At 43.9% G+C, this 16493-nt stretch overlaps 1 non-coding gene across 1 annotated transcript; it reads right to left on the bottom strand.

The window, feature by feature from the left end:
* Positions 1-458: 458 nt before the first annotated feature.
* On the bottom strand, positions 459-532 carry trnan-guu (transfer RNA asparagine (anticodon GUU)). Its single transcript has one exon. It is a non-coding gene; the product is annotated as a tRNA-Asn (tRNA).
* Positions 533-16493: the final 15961 nt, after the last annotated feature.

Raw genomic sequence — 16493 nt, forward strand, 5'->3', positions numbered from 1 at the left:
CTTATGGCTGCTGATTGATTAGTTAGTCCACCATGTCAGTGGATTTGTTAAAAACTTGACGTAGACATGTAATGGCATAATATGTACCTTCTGCTGCAAGGGGTCTTTCAGTCAGATCAAAGCAAAATATGTTTGTGTGAGGAGTGCTGGGAGGAGAGGGAGAGTAGAGCCACTGCTCAGAGCCCACCAGCTCCGGTTGAGTCGGGGTGCAGAGTCAGAACTCCCCCTCACTACCCCTACCCCTCACTTTACCGATTACCATTCATCTGATGGAGGTAGAAAAGACTGGAAGCTCACGATACATCCAAAACGTCAAATTATCAATCAAGTCATCAAATAAAAAGAATACAACTAACTGAACTAAAGAACGCTAACTAACATTAGCTACCGGTGCTCCTTCCCTGCCAGTCTGCACTTATGTTAGGGATGCACTATGTGCTGCTTTTGCACAAAACCAGCGTCCCTGGGTGGGCTTGAACCACCATCCTTTCGGTTAACAGCTGAATGCGCTAACCAATTGCACCACAGAGACAAGAATGGAGTTCCCACCAGGGGGCGTGGTGGTCATTTTCAAGCCCCACCAACTTGGATGCGCTATGCACTTAGAAGTTGGCCCGGCTATCCATCCATCCATCCATTTTCATCCGCTTATCCGGGGCCGGGTCGCGGGGGCAGCTGCCTGAGCAGGGACACCCAGACTTCCCTCTCCCCGGATACTGCCTCCAGCTCTTCCGGGAGGACCCCAAGGAGTTCCCAGGCCAGCTGGGCGACATAGTCACACCAGCGTGTCCTGGGTCTTCCTCGGGGTCTCCTCCCGGAGGGACATGCCAGGAACACCTCCCGAGGGAGGCGTCCCGGGGGCATCCGAAACAGATGCCCGAGCCACCTCAGCTGGCTCCTCTTGATGTGGAGGAGCAGCGGCTCTACTCTGAGCTCCTCCCGGGTGACAGAGCTCTTCACCCTATCTCTAAGGGAGCGCCCTGCCACCCTGCGGAGGAAACTCATTTCGGCCGCTTGTATCCGGGATCTTATTCTTTCGGTCATGACCCAAAGTTCATGGCCATAGGTGAGGGTCGGCACGTAGATTGACTGGTAAATCGAGAGCTTCGCCTTTCGGCTCAGCTCTCTCTTCACCACGACGGACCGATACAAAGACCGCATTACTGCGGCCGCTCCATCGATCCCCCTGTCAATCTCACGCTCCATCCTTCCCTCACTCGTGAACAAGACCCCAAGATACTTAAACTCCTCCACTTGAGGCAGGAACTCTCCTCCCATCTGGAGGGAGCAGGCCACCTTTTTCCGGTCGAGAACCATGGCCTCGGATTTGGAGGTGCTGATTCTCATCCCAGCCGCTTCGCACTCAGCTGCAAACCGCCCCAGGACATGCTGGAGGTCCCGGCTCGAAGGAGCCAACAAGACCACATCATCCGCGAAAAGCAGAGATGAGATCCATTGGCTCCAGAACCAGATCCCCTCCGGCCCGTGGCTGCGCCTAGAAATTCTGTCCATAAAAGTAATGAACAGAACCGGTGACAAAGGGCAGCCCTGCCGGAGTCCAACATGTACTGGGAACAGGTCTGACTTACTGCCGGCAATGCGAACCAAGCTCCTGCTCCGGCAGTACAGGGACCGTACGGCCCTTAACAGAGGGCCCCCGACCCCGTACTCCCGGAGCTACCCCCACAGTATGCCACGAGGGACACGGTCGAATGCCTTCTCCAAGTCCACAAAACACATGTGTACTGGTTGGGCAAACTCCCATGAACCCTCGAGCACCCTGCGGAGGGTATAGAGATGGTCCAGTGTTCCACGGCCAGGACGAAAACCGCATTGTTCCTCCTGGATCCGAGGTTCGACTATCGGCCGAATTCTCCTCTCCAGTACCCTGGAATAGACTTTCCCGGGGAGGCTGAGGAGTGTGATCCCCCGATAGTTGGAACACACCCTCCGGTCCCCCTTTTTAAATAGGGGGACCACCACCCCGGTCTGCCAGTCCAGAGGCACTGTCCCCGACTGCCACGCGATGCTGCAGAGACGTGTCAGCCAAGACAGCCCCACAACATCCAGAGACTTGAGGTACTCAGGGCGGATCTCATCCACCCCCGGTGCTTTGCCACTGAGGAGCTTACGGACTACCTCAGTGACTTCGGCTTGGGTGATGGATGGGTCAACCTCTGAGTCCCCAGCCTCTGCTTCCTCTATGGAAGGCGTGTCAGCGGGATTGAGGAGATCCTCGAAGTATTCCTTCCACCGCCCGACGATGTCCCCAGTCGAGGTCAACAGCTCCCCACCTCCACTGTAAACAGTGTTGGTGGAGGACTGCTTCCCCCTCCTGAGGCGCCGGATGGTTTGCCAGAATTTCTTCGAGGCCGACGGGTAGTCCTCCTCCATGGCCTCCCCGAACTTTTCCCAGACCCGAGTTTTTGCTTCCGAGACTGCCCGTGCTGCCGCACGCTTGGCCTGCCAGTACCCGTCAGTTGCCTCAGGAGTCCCCCAGGCCAGCCAGGCCCGGTAGGACTCCTTCTTCAGCTTGACAGCAACCCTTACTTCCGGGGTCCACCACCGGGTTCGGGGATTGCCGCCGCGACAGGCACCGGAGACCTTACGGCCACAGCTCCGGACAGCCGCGTCAACAATGGAGGTGGAGAACATGGTCCATTCGGACTCAATGTCCCCAGCCTCCCTCGCGATCTGGTCAAAGCTCTCCCGGAGGTGGGAGTTAAAGATCTCCCTGGCAGAGGGTTCTGCCAGACGTTCCCAGCAGACCCTCATGATACGTTTGGGTCTGCCAGGTCTGTCCAGCTTCCTCCCCCGCCAGCGGATCCAACTCACCACCAGGTGGTGATCAGTTGACAGCTCAGCCCCTCTCTTCACCCGAGTGTCCAAGACATACGGCCGGAGGTCAGATGACACGACCACAAAGTCGATCATTGATCTCCGGCCTAGGGTGTCCTGGTGCCACGTGCACATATGGATACCCTTATGCTTGAACATGGTGTTTGTTATGGACAAACTGTGACTAGCACAGAAGTCCAGTAACAAAACACCACTCGGGTTCAGATCGGGGAGGCCGTTCCTCCCAATCACACCCCTCCAGGTAACACTGTCATCGCCCACGTGGGCGTTGAAGTCCCCCAGGAGAACGACGGAGTCCCCGGTTGGAGCACTCTCCAGTACCCCTCCCAGGGACTCCAAGAAGGCCGGGTACTCTGCACCGCTGTTCGGCCCATAAGCCGAGACAACGGTGAGAGTCCTATCCCCGACCCGAAGGCGCAGGGAAACGACCCTCTCGTTCACCGGGGAGAACTCCAACACATGGCGGCTGAGCTGGGGGGCTATAAGCAAGCCCACACCAGCTCGCCGCCTCTCGCCGCGGGCAACTCCAGAGTAGAAGAGAGTCCAGCCTCTCTCAAGGAGTTGGGTTCCAGAGCCCAGGCTGTGCGTGGAGGTGAGCCCGACTATTTCTAGCCGGTACTGCTCAACCTCCCGCACCAGCTCAGGCTCTTTCCCCCCCAGTGAGGTGACATTCCATGTCCCCATGGCTAGAGTCACCATCCGGGGATTGGGCCGCCGGGGCCCCCGCCCACGACCGCCACCCATATCCCTCTGCACTGGCCCCTTCTGAACCCTCCCGCGAGTGGTGAGCCCACGGGAGGGCGGGCCCACGTTGCTCGTTCGGGCTGCGCCCGGCCGGGTCCCATGGGCAGAGACCCGGCCACCAGGCGCTCGCCTGCGAGCCCCAACCCCAGGCCTGGCTCCAGGGTGGGGCCCCGGTGACGCCGATCCGGGCGACGTGCACGTCCTTGGTCTTCTTGTATTCATCAGGGGCGAGTGAACCGATCTTAGTCTGACCCGTCACCTAGGACCTGTTTGCCTTGGGAGACCCTACCAGGGGCATTAAGCCCCGGACAACATAGCTCCTAGGATCATTCGGGTGCTCAAACCCCTCCACCACGATAAGGTGCCGGTTCAAGGAGGAGTTGGCCCGGCTAATGAAACTGAAATCTTTGATCGGGGATATTACATTTGTGTTTTGCGCTTTCTTCAGAAACTATCAGTGTGGCGTTTCCGGGAGGCGTGCCACTGGTCTACGAGCCCCACCAACCTGGATCTGCTATGTACTTAGAAGTTGGCCTGTGTAATGCAAAAGAAAACTTTGATCGTGCAGCGCACGCTGAAGGAAGTGGCTTGATTAATGAAACAAACACTAAATTGAAATGTTGCCACTACACTCTCATTTGGTTTTAAACAAGCCCTTGTAGAACATTTTTCTTTGCCAGAGGTTTTCTGAGGGGAGCAACTCAAATTCAACATAAAACACAGCAATAAATAAAAACACAACATAAAAAACAGCCAATAAACTAATGCAAGACAGTGATTGTGTGCATATGTGCATCTGAGAGAGAGCCTATGTATCAGTCCATTGGCATAATCTACCTATTATGATTCAAAAAAACACATGGGGGGTACCCTTCAATGATACAATAGCAGCCCTCAATTTTCCAAAGCTTAAAAAAAATGGTGCACGGAAATGGCACGAAACAACAGTTCAGTGGCTCCAGCACTGTCAGAATCTTATGTTTTATCTTGGCCGAAAAACAAATGCCTTCATCAGTGTAATGATACATAGCAGACAGGTAACAATCAAAGATCATGCCATCTTAGTGTTGACCACAATACGAAGATAAACATCACAAAATTAAGTCTGGAATTATCAATGATTAAGATTGGAAAAAATAGCATAAGGCACATACAAAACTATATCTTCCAGATACATCCAATGTAAAGTAGATGACGACAAAGAATTATGTCAGTGATGATGGATGCGATGATAATAGAGGCAGTGTATATTTCAGCTCTTTTCTTCTAAAACAAGAAGTAGGAATTGGAAGAAAATTGTTTTTCAGTAAATGGTTTAAAATAAGTAATTTATGGAGGGATTCTATGTAAGTGGTTTTGTGAATTAATAAATAAATAGATACGTAAATAAACATATAGATACTTGACAGAAGACACAATAAAAGTGTGTTTAAGCAAGTTTTTATTGCTAATGTGAGAATGTATCACTAAATATAAGTGTAAAAATAACTGTTTTTTACAGTCTACGGTCATAGTAGAACTACTTTCTGTGAAGCTGGCTATCAGACCTCTGCACATAGGACACTGTAGCCTATTGTGTGTGTCTCAGTCATTTTAGAATTTAAATGTGAAATGTCTGTAATTTGTGTAATAATGTAACATATGACATATGTAATTGTCTCCTGTTTTTGTTGTACTGTTGTTCTTATGTGAAGTGTCCTTGAGTGCTTTGAAAAGCACCTTTAAAGCACCTTTAAGCACCTATCTCTTCATATGTCCCACATTTCAGTCCTTGTACCATCATCTTCCCTTGCTATTTGCAGCATACATTGGAGACCTTGCTTTACTCTGTAACTCCATCTTAGTTGGTCTTCTTGAATGCACTTTTAGACACTTGAATGCTGCAGCCAAGCTTGTCTCCAACCTCTGAATATTATATAACTCATCATTCCTTTTTCCCCGGGATGCCTGCCTATGTTTCAGAACACTGTTGCAGCTATAAGGTTATCTAAATGCCATGATTCAACCTAACACTTTGGCCTCGCTTCTGCACTTGGTTGTTAACTAAGCCTCTATTCTCCGTGCCACATCGTGGTTCTTGCCCTCATTGACACAGTGGAAGCCTGTCCCCACATTGATCAGAGCTGCAGTCAGTCTATTTTACACCATTTACTGAAAACAAATTTCCTTCTAACCCTAACTTCTTGTTTTACCCAACCCTGACCACAGACACTATCCACAAACACTGCAAAGGCTTGTGTCCTTGTTGATAACATATCTGTAGACTGCTGACTGGGCAGATGCTGCTATACTATACTAATGTAGAACTTGCTGCTCATTGCACTCTGAAGTACTCTGCTCTTTACACAGTTGATGCTTGAAGAATCTTCAGTTTTTTTTTAACGCTTGCACTACTCTAGGTAAGCCCTGGATAAAACCATCTGCCTAATGGCTTATTTGCCCAAACTGTAATTATCTTTAAGAACACTAGAGCATGGAAGTGTCTGCTTTTGCATGCCTCATATTACAGAGTGTTATTTATTCTTATTTTTTTCTGAAGTTACATTTAAGTATTCTATAGGGCCATCAGCTGGCACACTCAGTAGTACTGCAAGAGTTTCATTTATGAATGGTCAGAGGGTCAAGTCGACCCACAAAGGATACATGACACACTGAAAACTGTATACCATTTCACTGGTAGTATACAGAGATGGTGTGGTTACAGATAAATCAAATTAGAATATAAGTTATATGCCAGTTATATGTAATGTAGAATGTAAATGAATAACGACCAATACAGTATGACATATCAATGAACAGTACAAACTGTATTTTATATTACTGAAAATAAAAAACGCTGCTTGTAACAGGGCAGCAAGTTAAGTAACCAAAATCTGAAGTTATGAGTGGTAGATCATGTTTGACAAATCAGAAGCATATTGTGTGTGACTATTGCAGGTTTTCAATAAAAAGTAGAACAGCAGTTAGTTCACAACGTCCACTTGGCCATTGAGGTGTCTGCACATATACACATTCAGAGCTAATCTTTAATAGTGATAGTTGTTTTCTTTTATTGTGAGGTGAGAGAGATGGTCAATGGGAAGTTGACATATCTAGGGGCCCCGGATCCATTAAACAGCTCTCTGTGTGTACAGTAAAGGTTAGCCGGAGGACAGATTCATATGGAGCAATCCACTGCATTCATCTCTTATGACAGTTGTTTAGAGTTGATTTAAGATATACATTTCTCTATCAGTATGAAGAGACCATCTGGTCCATTTCAGGCTATGAGTTCCAAGAAGTGGCCTCAGCGGAAGTTAGATAATGTATAGGAGGAGGTAGACTAACTTCTCTTTTTCTATTATTGGATAGATGGACCCTCAATCCACCAAAGTGATCAATAAGAAGAAGTGGGACGATGCAGGAATTAGACTTTAAAAAGGCCCGCACAAGCGGAGAAGGTGGTGGTATTATTTTGTAGTTTTCCAATATCGAAGGTGATAGGAATTCTGTTAGAGCAGAGGGCAAAGCATTGGGCAGGACTTTCTCATAAATTTGAGAAACCTGGGTCACGGCCGTGCCTGGATGGATGCTGGCATTGAGATCTGTTTTCAATAAAGATTGCTCTAACATTCCACCAGCCTTGCCTCCGAAGACTCATTTATCAACATACTATACACCGACACCTTTGATGGAGAAAGCCCAGAAACTACACCATCCTGCTAATGTTGCAAATCCTGGACTGAATCCTGACAAGAGGCTAGCAGCCTAGTGGTTAGCTGACACTGACACTTCAGGAGACAAGCAGCCTGGTGTCTAGCTTACACTGGAGATAACGGGAGGCTAGCAGGCTAATTGTTAGCAGACTCCACACTAAGTTTTGTATGGGAGTATGTGGAGTTTGTCTAATCTTATCCACTCTAGACAAGAGTTGCTTTCTGCAACCAGGGCTTAAACAACTCACCATCAAATTGAATATATAAATGGCTTGTATCGTGTCAAAAATGTATGTTTTATTTCTTAAAACGTAAAAACAGATTGTCCACAGAGACGAGGAAGGTCTAATTTTTCACATCATGTTACAATCCGCTCCCATATGGCCCCCCAAAAAAGAGATTAAAATGGAAAGGCACTTTGTTGTGAGGATAAAGTGTGGCCTTTTCCACTCCACAAGTATAGATTAGACGTAAAAAAAAAAATATACAAATCTACACCTTTCTTTCTTGCCTCTTGGCCCTGTTCTAAACTTTGTTCTTTTAGATTTAAGTTCCTTCAGTGTTACATGATACAAAATCGACAAATGATGCCAAAGGAGGATTACCAAGGCCATGAAACATAAAGGTTTCTTGGGCACCTGGGGATGAGGTTTGCATAAAAAGGACAGATATCTAAAAACGGTGAATGTTCCCTACAAAAGATGAATGCATATACGCCAGACATTCACTGTAATTTTTTAGTCGTCACTCTATGTTATCATTGAAATGTCTTATCATTTTCCAAACTACATACTTTACAAAATGCCACACTATAAAGTTTGTTCCAGTCTCAATGGAACAAGTGCTTTTTGTGTCGTGTGTGCATACTTCATCTGTCATGGAAAAAGTGTCTACAGAACACCCATCGATTTTCACTTTAATGCATAATCATGGGTTTTAATGTGGGCGAATATGGGTGTATGCGGTGCTTGTGACTGTTCATAAACACACACGGGTATATGCACTGTGCTCGTGATTTAGTTTGGTGTGTAGACAGTCCCTGTGGATTGGCTGTGCTGTTGGAAAGGCCAACATCTCTATCAAAATGCCATGTGTTTCTGTGTGTGTGGTAACAGGAGTTTTGAAAAGTGGCCAACAATTTAGCTTAAGCCCTCTATGTGAATGTTCCACACATGTGAGTAGCACTGCTGTTCTCATACTTTAAAATGCTTGAGTAGGTTTGTTAGTGCATATGCCTGCCTGTCAGTAACGGCATAATTTTTTAGACTTTTTCTGTAAGCATCTTGTGTTTTAGTGTACTTAGGCACAATGGCAAGGTTAATGACTGCTAAGGAACTGAGAAGCAACCAGAGAAATTTCCGATTTGGCCTCAGCGCAGGAAGGCAGCAGACACCAGAGCTGCTAATAGACAGAGTTTGGCTGATGTAAAGTGGATTCCCTGTTGTTGCCTCTCTCTTTAACCTACTCAGGGTCATGGATTAAAGGAGTCTGCCAGGTGGTTGTTTGTGTTGCTGCTTTGTTCTGCATCTTAAAAAGAATTCCACCCTCAGATCTTTTGTCCTTGATCCTTTTGTATGTTTTCTATCATCAGTGTGTTCTGATTGTTGCTCTGCAGGTGTTGCAGTATGTTATGATCAAGTGGTATAGTTTACTTTTGCGGTGCTTGGCTTCAACCATCTTGATCTGATTACTAATCAGTTGGTGATTTCTTACTTATTGAAGTAATGACCCATACCATTAACTCAAAACACTACCAATGTGATTGCATTGCATTATGGTCTATGGAAGCTTCTGTTGGTAGAAACAGGACCATTTCTGCCTCGGATTTGAAGGTACTACAGTGTGTAGTGCAGTAATTGAGGGGTGTTCAGATCCAAGTCCTAAGCTTTCTGAACTGCTCACAGACTCATCTATGCTGTCCTGTGCTGTCCTTTCCACTTAAAAATCTGGATGGTTACAATTCAAGTCAAGCCATTTCGGCTTTATGCGCCAATGAGCGGCCAAGGCGTGCCGTCTTCAACACTGTACCCAGCTTGATGCTAGCCCGTTAGCTACATGCTAACCTCCATTTTGTTTAGGTATGCCTCCCCATGAGATCACGTGAGCGGAATCACTGAAGCCACTGTAGGTGTCACGTGTCTAAACCGCACCGGATTCGACATTGCACTTTATTGGGCCATGAGCTTCAAACCTGCCAAGTGTCAAGAAGATTGGATGAACTTTTTTTCGAGATATGTGAATAACATACAAGAGAAAGAAAGACCCACATGGATTCCTTGCTTCATAGTTAGATGGTTGATTCTTATTCTAGAGATTGTGTTTGTTTGGTTTGAATTATTAAAAACGTGACAAAACTTTTTTTTTTTTTTTTTTATAACAAAAAAAGTGAAGAAAATTTGACCTATTTCAGGTAAATGCAGTCATGATCACACAGATTTTCCTTCAACTGAATTTATACTTATTTGCGCTGTGGAAGATGCATCCTGTTTGCTTGGCAACTATTACTGTCTAGCGTCAGAAAACTCCCACCTTCATTGGAGGCGGATCGGGCTGATGCAGGTCATCTCCCAAACACTGCCCTGCATTGTGCTGCTTATTTGAGGAACATAAAGTAGGGGAGACCGGGGAATGTGCGCGCATGTGTGTGAGTGAGTGTGTATGTGTGTGCGCATGTGTGTGTGTTTATACACCTGTAACAAAAGATATCCTAACATAATAAATTAAATACTTTCTATGTTGGGTAATCTGGATTACCACCAAAATGACCATTCACTGCAGTTCTAATAGTGATGGAATTCGGGCACATTTAGTGTTTTTACCAGTGCTTTTAATTGCATGTCATCTTGGTAACTGCCACTACACGCATATTACCTGCTAAATACTGTATTAGCATGTTGAATTTTTTATATTTACATTTACTTTACCATAGCATTAGCATAAAAAGAAACATATTTGGACTGTAACTTGTATCCATCACAATGAGTGTTATTGCACAAAGAGCCTCTTAAGGTCTCAGTAGGTTTCAATTAATCTAGGTTATTGATCAACTGTTTTTTAATGGTCCAAAAATATTTAGGTAAAACACTTAACATGAAAATGATTTACCTTTTTACCAGCCATGTCTGTACTGCTAACACACCAGACTGCAAGCTGCAATTGTTAAAGGTTATTGATATGCAGTAGAGTAGGCTGACATTTACACAGTGACCTCACTATCACAGCTCCTGTTTGGCCTTTTACACCAGCAGTTATGTAAAACAAGAAGTTATTTCCACCAGAAAACATGCTTGGTCATGCCCAGCCAGATAACCTCACATTGAGCTACAGCCAGTAGATTTCTGCTTCATTTCTATTACCACAGTAAGCTTTTCATTCCCTTTCAACTTTTTTGTGAGATTGTAACACAGTAAGGTTTTAAACCTCTCCCTGATCCCTTTACTGCTGCAATGAAGGCACACGTCTGTAATCCTTTGATTGGTGGTGATAAATTCAACCCAAACACACTCAATTCTATAGTATAGTTATCTTAATGTCTTTTTTGGCTGCAAGTAGCACTGAAACTTTTCAGAAAGGAGCTGCTGGCTTTTTATTATCCGCCCAGGCAACCAATCATATATTTGATTCTCCAATTGCTCTGATAATCCAGAAAATCATGGAGAGACTTGTTGTTCCTGTGTCTGTCAATCCTGACTTTAATCACACAAAGACTCTCATAACAGAGACAGAACATCCTTGTGAGAGCAGATTGTCTGTACACTGAATGTTGGTGGTGAGTGTGGTGCTTTTTTGACCCAACGTGTTGTAAGCTTGTGTTTTCAGCATTAGCAGCTGTCTCTCAAAACAAACATTCAGCGTTTTTCTTGTGTTGTGTTTGCTCTGTAGTTGTTACATAACCTTGCACCGCGTATGTGCATGCTTGCGCCTGTGTCACAGGTGCTCTCCTGCACAAACAGCAATACAACTCTGAATATAAAGTAGCATCATATTGAAACTAAAGTATCTGAAAGATTGCGCTTCAGTGCATTATTGAGTAATTATTACATTACATATACAGTTATGTATGCTCAAAAAACAACTGAGACTCAAATCAACTTTAACTGGTTTGCAACTGGTTTTTACACATGGCACTTGAATATGTTACGATTTGGCCCCATTCACCGTGTCATTAGGGGTATCTAATTCAAGTCAAAGACTCTACCAGGTCCCAGCACAGACCAGTCATGGATTGGTTAGGGTCCTGTCACAGAAGAACTGGAAGTTTGAGGGGGCTGCATCTGTAATCTGTGCAGTTGGCACCCTGTGGGGCAGCCACTGCCATCAGTAAGGGTCCTGCAATGAGCTAGCGACTCATTCAGGGTGTAACCTGGCCTTCGCCCATGAGTAGAACTGGATTTGGCCCCAGTAAGCCCCGCAACCCCTCAGGGGGATAAAAACCCTCACGGAAAAGCAGAAAAGAAAATGAACGAACGAATGTTCCAGGGTGGAAGCAAAAAAGGAGGGTAACATGGAGAGTGACTAAAAACAATGTATGAGACAGAGAGAAACATGATGTAGTGGCACCATCCACAGAGAAAAGAGCAACGTCTGCATCCAGTGCCAGGTTTAGGCAATGTGTTGGCCCAGCGTCTGAGAGAGAGAAGATAAACACAACCACACAGGGAACCATGTTGAGGGACACCTACACACTCAGAGCACTCACATCCAGCCAATGTGTACAATCATACAAACAGCAGACACAGTGTGGAGCAACCAGGAGTCAGTTGTAACTTTGCTCCCTAAGGTCTCTGTCACTGATATCTAAGGTCTCTGTCACTGCTATCTTAACAGGGTACAGCTGGATTCTTTATAAAGTCCACTAGGGCCCATCTACTGAAACTTTGTGTATTAAAGCTATTTTAAGGATCAGATTTAGTTTAAATCTTTAAGCCAAAAAAGATAGATCAAAGTGTTTATATAATCATTGTTATTAATGAAACAAAGCAGTACCACTGGAAATCGCAGGGTATGGCCAAATTACATAATTGCCATCAGTAAACAGCTGTCGTTGTCTGTCTCTCACGGCATCCAAGTGAAAGTTCACTGAAGTCTCTGTCAAGAGGGTTGACCGTTGCAGTGATTTTTTAAAGACAATGATTACAATAACACAACACAATATGACAAGGGGTCGTTAGGACAGACAGGATGAGAGAGGCTTTTTCACATGTAACTGAGTCAGAGACAGGGCGAGATGCAAGAGAGGAAAACCTCAGAATGACTTTATTTGCTCCTACCTACTGAATTATCTATATCCATATGTGTGCTTGTGATGGTTGAAGATCGTTTCTTGCACACCGTGTCACATGTCTGAATGAATGATTGTTAATGTATTAATCAATTTATTTGGAGGATCTACACAACCCTATTCCTGACATGTTACATTATATGGATACATCTGCTAAACAAAGAAATAAAGAATTACTATGTATGTTCAATGAAGTTTTTAGGATGTCTGAAGCAAACGTTTTTGGTGGTTTTATTTATCATTTCTGCAGTATCAACACAATTGTAACCATAGTACACTTAATCTAGGGTTAGATGCAATATGTAATTGTAGTTTAGAAAGTTAAAAATGAACTAAAATATTAACAGAATGTGAAAAAGTAACAGGTAGGACATGTCAAAGACATCTATGTACTGTGTTGCAGAGACATCTAATGACGTTTGTATGCTAACCATCTAGCCTTGGGCCTGTGAATCTGTTTTTCCCGGTGGTCTAAAGCGTCCATGCTTGCAGTGTAAACCAAGACTCCTCCAGTAGTCCAACTAGCTGCATGGCTAAAAAGTTACAGTCTGTATGTATAGATTACATTTAGCAGCAGTTAGCAGTTTTTTTTTTGGAGCATAAATTAAACAGGAGGCAACTTCTTACATATTGCACCTTTTAACATATTGTGCGACAATGGATGCATACTACAATGTGGTTGGATTTTGGGCTCAAAAAAGATGCTGAATTTTGCCCAAAAACATGGTCAATGCCTTCCTCTGTCTTCAAGTGTCTCTAAGTATAGATGGTGTCTGCTTTTCTCTGCCAAAGAACAGTGGTTATAATACTGTCTCCATCAAATCATTTGTTTGTAAATATGGAAAATTAATTGTGCACATTTATGCCGACAAGTGAATGTCACCTACTGATTTGGGTGACAGCATCATATTTCCTATATGAGACCATATTAGGTGAAACCTGAAGTAATATCTAGAGTCTTTACACATCAGGACACTGATATTCAAATTATGTTCCTTGAAATACTACTAGGAAGAATGTATTTTGGTTCAATTCAGTTCTCATTGTTACAGCATTTGCATTTCTCCGTTTTCACCCTCGCTATATACCCACTGAAGCATCACTGCAAGCCTCCAACAGTCTCTTTTCCATCAGGATTGGAGTTACTGGCTCAGCGAGGCACTGCTCTGTCAGACATAACTGATGTTGTGGGAAAGTATAGATTTGCTGATGCTGAATTGATGTGACAGGTTAGCATTATTGAATTTCACGGCCGGCAGTGTTGTGGTCTTTGAGAGAGTATTCACTGTGAACTGTGATACTTGACTCTCCTGGAATGTCCTAAAGGAGTTTGCCCTTTGGCCCTCTGATCTCCTCCCTCCTTGACAAAATAGAACTCCTTAGGTTAGGTACTTCTGGAATTGGTCATTTGTTTTTAATCAAAACTTTATTGTATCACTCTCTCTATGATAGATTGTGGAGAAACACTGACAGTGTTTTGCTGAGCACTGAGGTAAAATTGAGAAATGATTTGTCTAATTAACCAGTGCTTCCTTCATGTTTCCTGAATGCTGAATTACTTTTTCACAGCATACTGAAATATTGAGGTTGATCAAATTTGACAAGCTCCACACTCATCCTTGCCTTTTGTTTGGCTGTGGACTAAAAATGGAAATGACAAATTAAAATAAAAATAGAAAATAATATCAGTACCAAGAATGACAAAGTTTATCTATGAAAAATGTTTTGATGAGGCTTGGGGCCAATTAAACAACTGTAGGTCACTTCATTTACCTTTCAACCACTTTCATGAAGACATTGTACGGATGAATGAAAGATGTGACACTGTAGCTTGACTTTATTTGGCTAATTTATCAGGGACTTCTCTCAACAAAAGCTGTTGACCATCATCGGCCACCATCAGGTCTGGTTCTGCTCAATGTTTCTGCCTATTAGAAGGCAGTTTTTTCTCGCCACTGTCGCCCGAGTGCTTGCTCATGAGGGAAATGTTGGGTCTCTGTATATAAATAAAGGAGAATGGTCCACACTTGCTCGTTTTGAAAAGTAGTAGTATGAAGAGCGAGAAAATCCATAGTTGAGGTGGTTGGGTGGGTCATACAGTGGATTTCACTTTCAAAACCAGGACTGATTTATGTTGTGTACATCACATAATTTACACAACTCCCATTCTGAGAATCCTGAGACCCGAGCTTTTGTCTGGTGTGCATTTTTTATTTCTCCTTGCTATTTGGGATAAGTAGGACCTAATAAGCGTAATAACTAAATTTTGTTTTTGTACAGGAAGTAGTTTTTGCAAAAAATGATGTCCTCGTATGAGGACAGTGGGCTTATCATAACGTTAAGAAACAATATTTGCTGTTTGGGACCAGAAGGGCCCAATTAGTGTAAATTCTAAATTTTAGCTTTATACCACAAGTAGTTCTCTCAAAAATGTCCTCATATGAGTACAATGGGTTGATCTTACTGTATGACACAAATAGACACTATTGGTCAAAAAAAGTATGCAACAGTTTAAAATGTAAACACTGTGCAAACAGCTGTTTATTTAAATCCCTAAACGTGGCTTTACGAAAATTATAATCTAGGAAAGTACGTATTGCCTTATAACTCCCATAACACGCATTCAAAAACCTTATATCCATGTGTTCCCTGAATTTTGTTGAGTCTTGTGATATAGGCCACGCCCATTTCTGCCCACTGTTTTTTTTCCGCAAATTCGCAAAATGTCACAAACATACTTTTTCGAACTCCTCACAGGCGATTTCACCGAATTGCACAAAACTTTGCACACAGCATCTGTCAATCCTCGTGATAAAAAGTTATCAAAATAATTTTGATATTTCAAATAATACTCATGTTATTAAATAACAACTTCCTGTAGATTTTGTTCCAAACAGGAAGTGTTGCATATCTCCACATTGGTGTGACTGAATGACATGAAACTCTGACCCCTAGGTGACGACTGATGACCACTAGGTGGCGCTCTTTAAATTGATTTTTTTTATATCTCCACATCGGAAGGTCAGATTAACACGAAAACTTGGTATAATTATTGCCAATGCCCTCCTGACGATAGATACAAGATGACATGCAAATAAAAGGTGAGCGCACTCGCACAGCGTCGCCACCAATCAATAATCCAAAAAACTGGCAGGAGCAGGCCACCAAATCATAAAGGAACAACTTCCTCATTCCTATCTGGATCAAACTTCACTCGTTGATAAGAGTCCTGCCCTGAACACAAAGGCCAATATACAGTCATAGTCACAGTGCCACATGTTGGACACAAGAAATGACATTTAACCCCTTCCTGCACTGTCCGAAATGCAGACAGTTAAGAGATGCATACACAATATTCGGGCAAGTGGACCGGGTGCACGGCACAGCCGGACAGCAGCATGCCCCGACGCATCATCGCTGCTTGCAGCTTTAATTGGTTTTGTGTTCTCTTCTCATGGTGGTGGGCATTTTGTTAGTGGGAGTGGCACCCACAATGGCACAACATGAAAATGGGACTCTCCTCTTCCCGTCCCCCAAGCACCACCAGCAGCGTAGCATTTTTATATAGTTTTATTCAAAAAACATAGCTTGGACACAAACATGTTGGCAGTTATATCCCCAACTTTAGCTAACAACATGGTACAATCAATTACATAACATAATCTCAATGTCCTCAAACGAGTACTTGACATTTACTGATGTTCTAGTTTGCTACTATTAATAAAATGTGTCAAATTTTAATGCCATAGGAAGCTAGAGACATTATTGTACATAAATGCATTGGTTTCATTCATAAAATTTGGATATAATTTCTACCTTGCTCTTTTTTCTTTCAGGAGAAGCTGTAGAAGTCTTTCGCTGATATTCCCGCCATTTTGTTTTTAGTGACATTGGTGTAATGTTGTGATGTCATC

The sequence above is a fragment of the Sparus aurata genome, chromosome 18 (genome assembly GCF_900880675.1).
Source record: "Sparus aurata chromosome 18, fSpaAur1.1, whole genome shotgun sequence".
Classification (NCBI taxonomy): domain Eukaryota; kingdom Metazoa; phylum Chordata; class Actinopteri; order Spariformes; family Sparidae; genus Sparus; species Sparus aurata.